General features: G+C 37.4%; 1 protein-coding gene across 2 annotated transcripts in view; it reads left to right on the forward strand.

The window, feature by feature from the left end:
• Positions 1-12939, forward strand: part of CHCHD3 (coiled-coil-helix-coiled-coil-helix domain containing 3) — a 292378-nt gene that overhangs the window by 123626 nt on the left and 155813 nt on the right. The gene's annotated exons all lie outside the window — the stretch shown is intronic.

The following is a 12939-nucleotide window of genomic DNA, read 5'->3' on the forward strand; positions in this document are numbered from 1 at the left end:
AAAGGTCTCCTTAAAGACGTAGTATTTTGCATCTGTTATCATTGTTCCTTAGTGCCTAGGGACCAGTGTCTACTGAAAAGGTGGACACTTAGAGTCTTTTTGTGCATAATAAGCATTTGGCTTTCCCACAGCCTGTAATTTGGACTGTAGTAGCAAGTTGTTAGTACTAACTCTTGAGCCTGGGGTATTACAGCACTTTTTGTCAGACACCTATGCTCAGCACCTATGGCACGAGCTGATTGTGTTCACGTCTGTGAAACTGTACTTCTCATCCATCCATTTATGGCTGTCTTGAGTGGTTTCCTTTGTGTAGTTAAAAATTGCTTGGGTTGGATACTACCTCCCTGGAAGGGATTGTTTAATTCTTTCTACACCTCCTGTCCTTTGCCTGCTCTTGTATAATTTATAGATGACTTACAAAGCTGTGACATTTGCACCAGCCTCCTTTTCTCTATCAACTGTGAATACAGGTGTCAGAGGAAGAGCTGTGATCCTAGCTGGAGGTTCCCAAGCTTGACCAAGAGTCCCCTGTCAATATAGGTGCCCAAGTGGACTCAGATTTACAGGGCAGGACCTGGGCAGGTGTCTTATTGCTCAGCCCTCATTGTCAACAGCTGATGATGGGATGAGAAAAGCAAGGCATCCTCCTCCTTTTACTGTCGCTCGGCAGCAGCCCTGTGATTGGAACAGCTTTGGTGTCAGCCCAGTGGCAGAAGGGCTGTTCATTGGTAGGCCAAGGCCTCGGTGCCTACATACATTTTCACACCTCCGTGTTGCATGATTATAAAATCTGTATTGAACATGTTATGATGTCATAATCTTCCTGTTCTTGTGAGGATTCAAAGAAACCATTCTTACCCTTCTCTCTTGTCCCTTCCCCCTTCATGCCACTTCATTCTTATTTGATCTTTGAGAAAAAAGCCATGGCTTTAGAGAGAGAAGACCTGACTTCTGAACTCTTCAACTAATGAGCCTTTGCTGTTCAGCCAGTCCCCTCAGTTTTGGGCGTCAAGTTCCTCCATTCCAGAATCAACATGGTGTTTTCCTTATAACTTCCTTGGCAGGATCCTGTGAGCTAGTGAGTACACAGTCCCTTTGTAAAAATGTAACGCTATAGGTTTTGATTCCCACAATGGCCAGATCAGTGTTTATCCTTAAAATGGGTCATCAGCAAGTATTCTAACAGACTGTAGACAGAAGATACTTTCCAGGTGGCACTAGCGATAAAGAACCTGCCTGCCAATGCAGGAGCCATCAGAGACATGGGTTCGATCCCTGGGTCAGGAAGATCCTCTGGAGAAGAAAATGACCATGCACTCGTCTATGTTGCCTGGAGAATCTCATGGCCAGAGGAGCCTGGTGGGCTACAGTCCATAGGATTGCAAAGAGTCAGACACTCCTGAAGCAACTTATTTAGCACAGACAGTAAATTCTCAGAGTAATGACACATTCACATCACCTCTTTCTAAATTCTTCTCCTCTTTGTGCCACCCTATGAGGCTGGCAGTTCATTCCTTGTTTCATTCCTGGGGAACTGGCCTTGTTTCCCCTGCAGTGAGTGTCTCATGGTGGAGACCCACCAGTCAGTAAGCACATGGAATTTCTCCTTGGCCTTGTCAGCGGTTTAATTCCAATCACATTGTTAAAACAATATTTCACTACTTCTGTTTTTCCTAATTATCATGCAGATAAACAGTGGGGATCATGACATTAGAATAAGTGAGTGCCTTATGATTTTTGCCTCAGAAAGAGAAACTCTTGCTGCTTTTTCCCCCCCTTGAGCAGCGCAGCAGTAATAAATGAGCAAGTCCAGAGGACTTTATGATAGATAGTTAATGGTGCTGCACCGCAGCCAACAGGCCTGTTTCCACAGCATCTGTCACAATTCAGAGTCATTAGCATACCTTTAATGGTTTCTTTTCAAAATAATTTCTACCAGGGCATTTAGAATACATCAAGGAAAAATATTGAGTTGTAGAAATGAGGAATTTTAAATGTAGACAAATGGTTTTCATTCTTGCAGATGTAATTTTGATAAAATCGAGAAGCCACGTAGCAACATACTGTACGGTCTTAACACAATGGACAGAACTTAATGTACTGCCTGGGAATTACTTTTTTCAGACATTTTAAAACAGTTAATTAACAAAAAATTCACTTAATAAAGCTTAATTGAAAAAATGGTAGAGATTCTTAGCACGGTTGACGCCACCAGAGGCCTTCTCTTGGTGTGGGTTTGGACTGTCCACTGGTTGCCTTTCACACTCTGTTTTGCAATCAATCATGGAATCGATGCTTTTCTCATTTTATAAGATGAAAAATGTCTTGTCAGGTATAAGTCATTTTTACATAATATTGGTAAATACTAGGCTTGTTTATTTATTTAGCTGTGAGGGGGAAATCTTCAGAGAAGGAAATTAAGCCATCTTTTCCCTGAAATGTCAAGGGCAGGTGAGAAGAGATCTTTATTAGATTTTAAAATATGAATGCATTTATGATGACATATGTCTTTAAAAAACAATTACTTTCTTTTCTTTTTAAATGTGAATGCCAATGTATATTTTAGGATGTGTACCTTGCTTTATGAATAATAGTTCCTTATATTTATAAAGTGCATCTGCTTTAGACCTATTTTCATACTTTTTTCTTTCTTTTTTAAAAAAGTATTTTTTCATATTAAAATGTCTACAAGAGAACTGTGAAGTCACAGGGTGTATATTACCCCATTTCCCAAAACCACTTTGAGAACCTCTAAGAGGAAACTGATACTTCCCTGGTAGCTCAGAGTCTTTCCCCTGTGGCTTAGTTGGTAAAGAATCTGCCTGCAATGTGGGAGACCTGGGTTCAGTCCCTGGATTGGGAAAGGCTGCCTTTCTAATATTCTGGCCTGGAGAATTCCATGGATTGTATAGTCCAAGGGGTCGCAGAGTTGGACACGACTGAGTGGCTTTCACTTTACTGTGGCTCAGTCAGTAGAGAATCTGCCTGCAGTGTAAGAGACCTGAGTTCTATCCCTGAGTCGGGAAATGGCAGTGCACTCCAGTATTCTTGCCTGGAGAATTCCATGGACAGAGAAGCCTGGCAGGCTACAGGCCATGGTATTGCAAGAGTTGGAAACAACTTAGCAACAAAACCACCACCACCACAAGAGGAAACTGGATATGGTCCAGTTTATACAGCTGACAGTTGGAATGACCAGGGCTTCTGACTTGTGTTTTTTAAGCTCTTTTCTCGAATATTGTTTTGGCTATTCTGTACTTCTCTGGAATGATTTTTGTATCCTCACTGATACAGAAATTTCCACACATCAGTTTTAACACCTTTTTGGGAGAGACCTTGTTTTTTTAAGTATCCTCTTCTTGGTGCTTAGGAATCAAATAGTTTGATTTTTTAAAAAGGTCTTAGGACATATCTGATTAACTCTAGAATCTGAGGTTTTTAAAAATTTATTTCAAGTATTGACACTGTATGAAGTCATTTATTCTCATTGTTGCTGATTATTTTTAATTGGACTAATTAAAATTCAGAGTCAGTTGACTGAATTGGAGAAAGGTATTCATTTCTGAGTACATTTCATATATTTTTGCATTCTGTAACAATTACTGTTGTATTAAGATATAGACTATAAGGATGGAAGTTGCAGTTTTGTTTTTTTTTAATCCTTTTTTTAAAAAAAATTTTAACTGGAGGCTAATTACTTTACAGGGCACCCCACTCCAATACTCTTGCCTGGCAAATCCCATGGATGGAGGAACATGGTAGGCTGCAATCCATGGGGTTGCTAAGAGTCGGACATGACTGAGCGACTTCACTTACGCTTTTCACTTTCCTGCCTTGGAGAAGGAAATGGCAACCCACTCCAGTGTTCTTGCCTGGAGAATCCCAGGGACGGGGGAGCCTGGTGGGCTGCCGTCTGTGGGTTGCACAGAGTCGGACACGACTGAAGCGACTTAGCAGCAGCAGCAGCAGCAATTACTTTACATTATTGTGGTGGTTTTGCCATACATCCACATGAATGAGCCATGGTGTACATGTGTTCCCCATTCTGACCCTCCCTCCCACCTCCCTGCCCATCCCATCTCTCAGGGTCATCCCAGTGCACCAGCCCTGAGCACCCTGCCTCATACATCGAACCTGGACTGGCGATCTATTTCACATATGTTAATATACACGTTTCAGTGCTATTCTCTTAAATCATCCCACCCTCAGCTTCTCCCACAGAGTCCAACAGTCTGTTCTTTATATCTGTGTCTCTTTTGCTGTCTTACATATAGGGTCATCATTACCAGCATTCTAAATTCCATATATATGCGTTAATTTTTAAACTTTATATCAGTATTTGCGTATGGTTAGTTCTTATCCATAGGGTCCGGGAAAGCTGATTTTCACATTCTTGTTTCAGACAACAGGACATAGTAGGGGAAGAAGGAAGATAGGGATGTATCTTTTCTCTTTCAGGATGAGTTCTGGCTTCCCAAGTGGCGTTAGTGGAAAAGAATCTGCCTGCCAGTGCAGGAGATGCAAAAGACGTGCGTTTGATCCTTAGGTTGGGAAGATTCTCTGGAGAAGGAACCCGTTCTCTGGCAACCCACTCCAGTATTCTTGCCTGGGAAATCCCATGGATGAGGAGCCTGATGGGCTACCGTCACTCAGTTGTAGAAGAGTCAGACGCAACTGAGCACACGTACCCTCTTGCGCTGGAAGGTAACACTTGCCACCTTTGCTTGCAGTCTCTTGGTCACACCTTGGTTACCCTCCACACCCGGCATCAAGGGAAGCTAGGGAGGGTGTTTTTTCCTCTCTCTAGGATGATAATGAGCTAAACATCAGAGCCCTTATTATGGATAAAGGTGAGATGGATATTATGAGGGTTTATAAATCTGCCAAAATTGCATGGTTTTCCAAAGCGGTAGTTGAGCTTTCTGATGCAAAGTCAATTTAAAAAATATTTAGATATTTAACATTTCTTGACAACTCCTTTGCGATTATAAATCATATTGACTTTTTGATTATATATATTCATTTGAAAACACCAAATTCTATTCTTGCCCTGATATTGTGGTGATAAAAAGTTGTCAGTAAAATCTGGAATCTTTAAATAAATTTTGAAAAGGGGTGATGGACCAAATGGAATTCTAATTACTTGATTTCAACACATTTCTCTTTCATTCGAATCTTTCAAGAGAAAAGTGAAAAGCAACATTATCCTTCAGAAAATTCTCTCTCAGCATCTAAGCAGCCGTTTTTAATTACAGAAGATGTTGTCAAAATCTGTTTTGCCATTTTAAGGCTTTAGCTGTGAAAGAGTCAACTGTCAGTTGTGTAATGGAGGAAGAAAATATTACACGGAAAAGCCATTTGTGTATTATGTTGAGTAGACACATATGTTATTTGAACATTGGTGGCTGATTTTCCATAGAAAATTTTTCTTCTTGAAGTTGTTGTCATTGGTCACATAAACACAGAGGAGTCTCTGTTGTCAACCAGTTCATGCCTGTAGAAATATGACTCTAATGAGAACTGTTCAAAAGTAAACCTTACTAATACAATTATGTATTAGTTTAAAAATAAAATAAAATTAAAAAAAAAAAAAAAGTAAACCAAAACCATGCATGAAGTTCTTCCTTCTAAAGGAGTCTCCTTGGGAAGCCATTGCATTTTTTTTTTTTAATTAATTTTATTTTATTTTTAAACTTTACATAATTGTATTAGTTTTGCCAAATATCAAAATGAATCCACCACAGGTATACATGTGTTCCCCATCCTGAACCCTCCTCCCTCCTCCCTCCCCATACCATCCCTCTGGGTCGTCCCAGTGCACCAGCCCCAAGCATCCAGTATCGTGCATTGAACCTGGACTGGCATCTCGTTTCATACATGATATTTTACATGTTTCAATGCCATTCTCCCAAATCTTCCCACCCTCTCCCTCTCCCACAGAGTCCATAAGACTGTTCTATACATCAGTGTCTCTTTTGCTGTCTCGTATACAGGGTTATCGTTACCATCTTTCTAAATTCCATATATATGCGTTAGTATACTGTATTGGTGTTTTTCCTTCTGGCTTACTTCACTCTGTATAATAGGCTCCAGTTTCATCCACCTCATTAGAACTGATTCAAATGTATTCTTTTTAATGGCTGAGTAATACTCCATTGTGTATATGTACCAAGCTTTCTTATCCATTCATCTGCTGATGGGCATCTAGGTTGTTTCCATGTCCTGGCTATTATAAACAGTGCTGCGATGAACACTGGGGTACATGTGTCTCTTTCCCTTCTGGTTTCCTCAGTGTGTATGCCCAGCAGTGGGATTGCTGGATCATAAGGCAGTTCTATTTCCAGTTTTTTAAGGAATCTCCATACTGTTCTCCATAGTGGCTGTACTAGTTTGCATTCCCACCAACAGTGTAAGAGGGTTCCCTTTTCTCCACACCCTCTCCAGCATTTATTATTTGTAGACTTTTGGATCTCAGCCATTCTGACTGGTGTGAAATGGTACCTCATAGTGGTTTTGATTTGCATTTCTCTGATAATGAGTGATGTTGAGCATCTTTTCATGTGTTTGTTAGCCATCTGTATGTCTTCTTTGGAGAAATGTCTATTTAGATCTTTGGCCCATTTTTTGATTGGGTCATTTATTTTTCTGGAGTTGAGCTGTAGGAGTTGCTTGTATATTTTTGAGATTAGTTGTTTGTCGGTTGCTTCATTTGCTATTATTTTCTCCCATTCTGAAGGCTGTCTTTTCACCTTGCTAATAGTTTCCTTTGATGTGCAGAAGCTTTTAAGTTTAATTAGGTCCCATTTGTTTATTTTTGCTTTTATTTCCAATATTCTGGGAGGTGGGTCATAGAGGATCCTGCTGTGATGTATGTCAGAGAGTGTTTTGCCTATGTTCTCCTCTAGGAGTTTTATAGTTTCTGGTCTTACGTTGAGATCTTTAATCCATTTTGAGTTTATTTTTGTGTATGGTGTTAGAAAGTGTTCTAGTTTCATTCTTTTACAAGTGGTTGACCAGATTTCCCAGCACCACTTGTTAAAGAGATTGTCTTTAATCCATTGTATATTCTTGCCTCCTTTGTCAAAGATAAGGTGTCCATATGTGCGTGGATTTATCTCTGGGCTTTCTATTTTGTTCCATTGATCAATATTTCTGTCTTTGTGCCAGTATCATACTGTCTTGATAACTGTGGCTTTGTAGTAGAGCCTGAAGTCAGGTAGGTTGATTCCTCCAGTTCCGTTTTTCTTTCTCAAGATCGCTTTGGCTATTCGAGGTTTTTTGTATTTCCATACAAATTGTGAAATTATTTGTTCTAGCTCTGTGAAGAATACCATTGGTAGCTTGATAGGGATTGCATTGAATCTATAAATTGCTTTGGGTAGTATACTCATTTTCACTATATTGATTTTTCCAATCCATGAACATGGTATATTTCTCCATCTATTAGTGTCCTCTTTGATTTCTTTCACCAGTGTTTTATAGTTTTCTATATATAGGTCTTTAGTTTCTTTAGGTAGATATATTCCTAAGTATTTTATTCTTTTCATTGCAATGGTGAATGGAATTGTTTCCTTAATTTCTCTTTCTGTTTTCTCATTATTAGTGTATAGGAATGCAAGGGATTTCTGTGTGTTGATTTTATATCCTGCAACTTTTCTATAATCATGATTAGTTCTAGTAATTTTCTGGTGGAGTCTTTAGGGTTTTCTATGTAGAGGATCATGTCATCTGCAAATAGTGAGAGTTTTACTTCTTCTTTTCCAATTTGGATTCCTTTTATTTCTTTTTCTGCTCTGATTGCTGTGGCCAAAACGTCCAAAACTATGTTGAATAGTAATGGTGAAAGTGGGCACCCTTGTCTTGTTCCTGACTTTAGAGGAAATGCTTTCAATTTTTCACCATTGAGGATAATGTTTGCTGTGGGTTTGTCATATATAGCTTTTATTATGTTGAGGTATGTTCCTTCTATTCCTGCTTTCTGGAGAGTTCTTATCATAAATGGATGTTGAATTTTGTCAAAGGCTTTCTCTGCATCTATTGAGATAATCATATGGTTTTTATTTTTCAATTTGTTAATGTGATGTATTACATTGATTGATTTGCAGATATTGAAGAATCCTTGCATCCCTGAGATAAAGCCCACTTGGTCATGGTGTATGATCTTTTTAATATGTTGTTGGATTCTGATTGCTAGAATTTTGTTTAGGATTTTTGCATCTATGTTCATCAGTGATATTGGCCTGTAGTTTTCTTTTTTTGTGGGATCTTTGTCAGGTTTTGGTATTAGGGTTATGGTGGCCTCATAGAATGAGTTTGGAAGTTTACCTTCCTCTGCAATTTTCTGGAAGAGTTTGAGCAGGATAGGTGTTAGCTCTTCTCTAAATTTTTGGTAGAATTCAGCTGTGAAGCCGTCTGGACCTGGGCTTTTGTTTGCTGGAAGATTTTTGATTACAGTTTCAATTTCCGTGCTTGTGATGTGTCTGTTAAGGTTTTCTATTTCTTCCTGGTCGAGTTTTGGAAAGTTGTACTTTTCTAAGAATTTGTCCATTTCTTCCTCGTTGTCCATTTTATTGGCATATAATTGTTGATAATAGTCTCTTCTGATCCTTTGTATTTCTGTGTTGTCTGTTGTGATCTCTCCATTTTCGTTTCTAATTTTATTGATTTGATTTTTCTCCCTTTGTTTCTTGATGAGTCTGGCTAATGGTTTGTCAATTTTATTTACCCTTTCAAAGAACCAGCTTTTGGCTTTGTTGATTTTTGCTATGGTCTCTTTTGTTTCTTTTGCATTTATTTCTGCTCTAATTTTTAAGATTTCTTTCCTTCTACTAACCCTGGGGTTCTTCATTTCTTCCTTTTCTAGTTGCTTTAGGTGTAGAGTTAGGTTATTTATTTGACTTTTTTCTTGTTTCTTGAGGTGTGCCTGTATTGCTATGAACTTTCCCCTTAGGACTGCTTTTACAGTGTCCCACAGGTTTTGGGTTGTTGTGTTTTCATTTTCATTCGTTTCTATGCAAATTTTGATTTCTTTTTTGATTTCTTCTGTGATTTGTTGGTTATTCAGCAGCGTGTTGTTCAGCCCCCATATGTTGGAATTTTTAATAGTTTTTCTCCTGTAATTGAGATCTAATCTTACTGCATTGTGGTCAGAAAAGATGCTTGGAATGATTTCTATTTTTTTGAATTTACTAAGGCTAGATTTATGGCCCAGGATGTGATCTATCCTAGAGAAGGTTCCATGTGCGCTTGAGAAAAAGGTGAAATTCATTGTTTTGGGATGAAATGTCCTATAGATATCAATTAGGTCTAACTGGTCTATTGTATCGTTTAACGTTTGTGTTTCCTTGTTAATTTTCTGTTTAGTTGATCTGTCCATAGGTGTGAGTGGGGTATTAAAGTCTCCCAGTATTATTGTGTTATTGTTAATTTCTCCTTTCATACTTGTTAGCATTTGTCTTACATACTGCGGTGCTCCTGTGTTGGGTGCATATATATTTATAATTGTTATGATCAAAGGATCAATCCAAGAAGAAGATATAACAATTATAAATATATATGCAGCCATTGCATTTATTTTCTTAGAAATGCTTTCTCCAAGTCCCTCTTCCTTTCTCTTTCCTCCCTCCTTTTCTTTCTTTCAAGAATTGCCTTTGAAAGCATATTTCTTTGCATATCCTCTGATATATGACTCTTCATCAGTTGAGAATAGATTTGATTTTTTGAGAACAGCCAGAAGTCATTTGGAGTCAAGGCTGGTGGGTGATGAAACTGTAATAACATTTTCACTTAGATACAAGGAGTAACTACAAGGTAATGAGACCGATTCTATTGACTTTTTGGAAGGCTGACCAAAAAGGAAGTTCCAGAATAGGAACTCTCAGTCTGGTAATGATATTAATGAAGTTTGTGTATGATTTATTCAGTCATTAATTTCTGTATTTACCCCTAACTCTTTTCTCCAGTGGCTGTGTTTTGTGTCTGCCTCTGGGATCATTGTCACAGTTTTATTTTATGATGATAGTCCTTTCAGAGTTTGTCCTTCTATCTGTATGTCATATTTGAAGTATAGTAATTGAATTGACATACATAGGAGGAAATCGAATTTTACTTAGTGTTTAATTATATAAATTGGCTACCTGATATTTTTTTCTTTTGGAGTTTAACATTTGAAAATTGGCAGTAAGATTTTTACGCTTCCCTTAAACACCATCATCATGTACATCCATATTATCAAATGCAATGATATTATTATAATTCCTTCAAATAAGTAGTATATTTAGCACACTATCAACTTACATTGCTTGACAACTATAACTTAGAAAAATAAATTGAGGTGTTCAGCAATTTCACGAAACATTTGAGTCTTTCTGTATCTGTTAAATATAAAGCTTAATGATATTTATTAGACTTTAAAAATTTGTGATGCTCATTTTGATTTCTTTTGAGCTTAAGCAGTATCTTATTTTTTAAGGCTATAATTTAGAAAGTTTCTATTTTACATTCTTACTGTCATTAGAGTTTTTGTTTTCTTTCCCCAAACTTCTTGTGTAAAGTTTTAAAAGAAGGGAAGGGCTACTGAATTTGCTTTGGAAGAAGGCAGACAGGCAGGAAAGAAAGAAAATAAATTAGTACAAAAGCTAAAAAGGCATGCTTAGATATTAAGAAGTACCTTTTATTTCCGGTTATTTGAGCTACATGGTTTATTTTATTTTTGATGAATAAAGTTAATGCCTTTGACTATTATAATACATAGTAAGTTTAAAGCACTTGTACTGATTAGCCATACATATAAGAAAGTAATCTTATTAGGATATTCTTTTGTCTGCTTACTTTAAAAAAGCATATTTTACATAAAAGCAACAATTTTCATTAAATTTTCTAATATTGTAACAGAATGGTATGTCTTATAAGTAAATACTCATTAGTTTGTGTTTTGAGAAGGCATAAAAGTTACGCTTGTTCAGCAGAAAGAATGCTGATTCATGAACTTTTTTGGTAAAACAGACGACTGAAAACTCAGTGGCTTAGTAAAATTTTTAGATGGTATAAAAGTTACTGTGGATTTGAATGTTAAAAAAAAAAACCAAATAAACAATATATAGAATTTGGATATTCTCACTAAAGATATTACACTGGGAATTTGTTCATTAATTCATCTGTTCACTTGATAAAATGTCTATCAGGCTATATTCAGTAATAGAGATGGAAGTTTGCATTAAAATAGACTCCTATCCCTTGGGAACTCAGTCTGAAATATAGCAGTTTTCACTCTGCTTTTATATTTATAAAATAGGAATATAAGACTAATCATTTTGAATCAAAAAATTCCTGGGGTTAAATCTCGATGACCAGTAACAAAAACAGATTGAATATTTGTCATTCTCAATTGAGTGAAGCCCCAGATGACACGAGAGTCCAGTGTCAACATGGTTTAGCCTCTCAGCCATACTAATACCGTCACAGGAAGAGATCTAAGTGATGTTCCAGCCCTAGGGCTCTAACATTGAAGTTTTTATTCTACAGGTACTGGGCCAGACACTGATTTTCACCAAATCAGGTACATTCAAAGATATTGAGATGCTCTTGAATGTCTCATGTTCTCTTCCAAAATAGGAGGAATAAAAAAGGCCAATTAAAGATTTAAAATTATTCCCCTCTGGTTAACTGAGCATTTCCTATCAAGACCAAATTTAGTAATCATCAACTTGATTTTTTAAAAAATGTTGAATGTAATAATAATGTATCTAGTTTTTAGTTCAGTTTATATTTATTGAATGGATGTTTGGATATTGTGTGCCTGCAGATGGTTCTGTTTATCATTTTCTATAAAAGTGTTTATATGACCTTTGTAAATTTGCCCTCTGAAGATTATGCCAGTGTTTATTAGTATAATTGCTAACTGATGTTTCTTGGTGCAGATTGTGGTGGTGTTTTCAAACAGTTCAGAAAATCTTATGCATGCTTTTTGTGTGTATCATGCCAGTGGTCTGCATTTAGTTGATCTTGAGTATTTATTTAAGTAGATTGTCTTTTTAAAAAGTTCTTATAAAATAAAATTCTATTAATGTGAGTTGAGTTTGTGTAAATGAGAGTTACACAAATGTTTGCTAACTCTTTATATTAATGTTATCTTTTCAGCTTGCTTTTTGCTTGTATTTTGGGGGGGTCTTTCCCCTTTTCTCACTTTCTATATATCACTTTTAAAAGTAAAGTCACTTGGGATCATTTAATCATGTAGGAGTTACTTTAACTTGTAGTCAAGAACAGAAAATCATTTTAATACTTGGCAAGCCATTGTTGTGTGTGTGTTTGTGTGTGTAGAGTTGGGTTTCAGTTCAGTTGCTCAGCCGTGTCTGACTCTGCTACCCTATGGACTGCAGCATGCCAGGCTTCCCTGTCCCATCACCAACTCCTAGAGCTTGCTGAAACTCATGTCCGTTGAGTTGGTGATGCCATCTAACCATCTCATCCTCTGTTGTCCACTTTTCCTCCTACTTTCAATCTTTCGAAGCATCAGGGTCCTTTCCAGTGAGTCAGTTCTTCGCATCAGGTGGCCAAAGTATTGGAGTTTCAGCTTGAGCATCAGTCCTTCCAATGAATATTCAGGACTGATTTCCTTTAGGATGGACTGGTTGGATCTCCTTGCAGTCCTAGGGACTCTCAAGAGTCTTCTCCAACACCACAGTTCAAAAGCACCAATTCTTCAGCTCTCAGCTTTCTTTATAGTCCAACTCTCACATCCACACATGACCACTGGAAAAACCATAGCCTTGAGTAGACAGACCTTTGTTGGCAAAGTAATGTCTCTGCTTTTCAATATGCTGTCTAGGTTGGTCATAACTTTTCTTTCAAGGAGTAAGCATCTTTTAATTTCATGGCTGCAGTCACCGTCTGCAGTGATTTTGGAGCCCCCCAAAATAGTCTGTCACTCTTTCCACT

This window comes from Bos indicus x Bos taurus, chromosome 4 (genome assembly GCF_003369695.1).
Source record: "Bos indicus x Bos taurus breed Angus x Brahman F1 hybrid chromosome 4, Bos_hybrid_MaternalHap_v2.0, whole genome shotgun sequence".
Classification (NCBI taxonomy): Eukaryota; Metazoa; Chordata; class Mammalia; order Artiodactyla; family Bovidae; genus Bos; species Bos indicus x Bos taurus.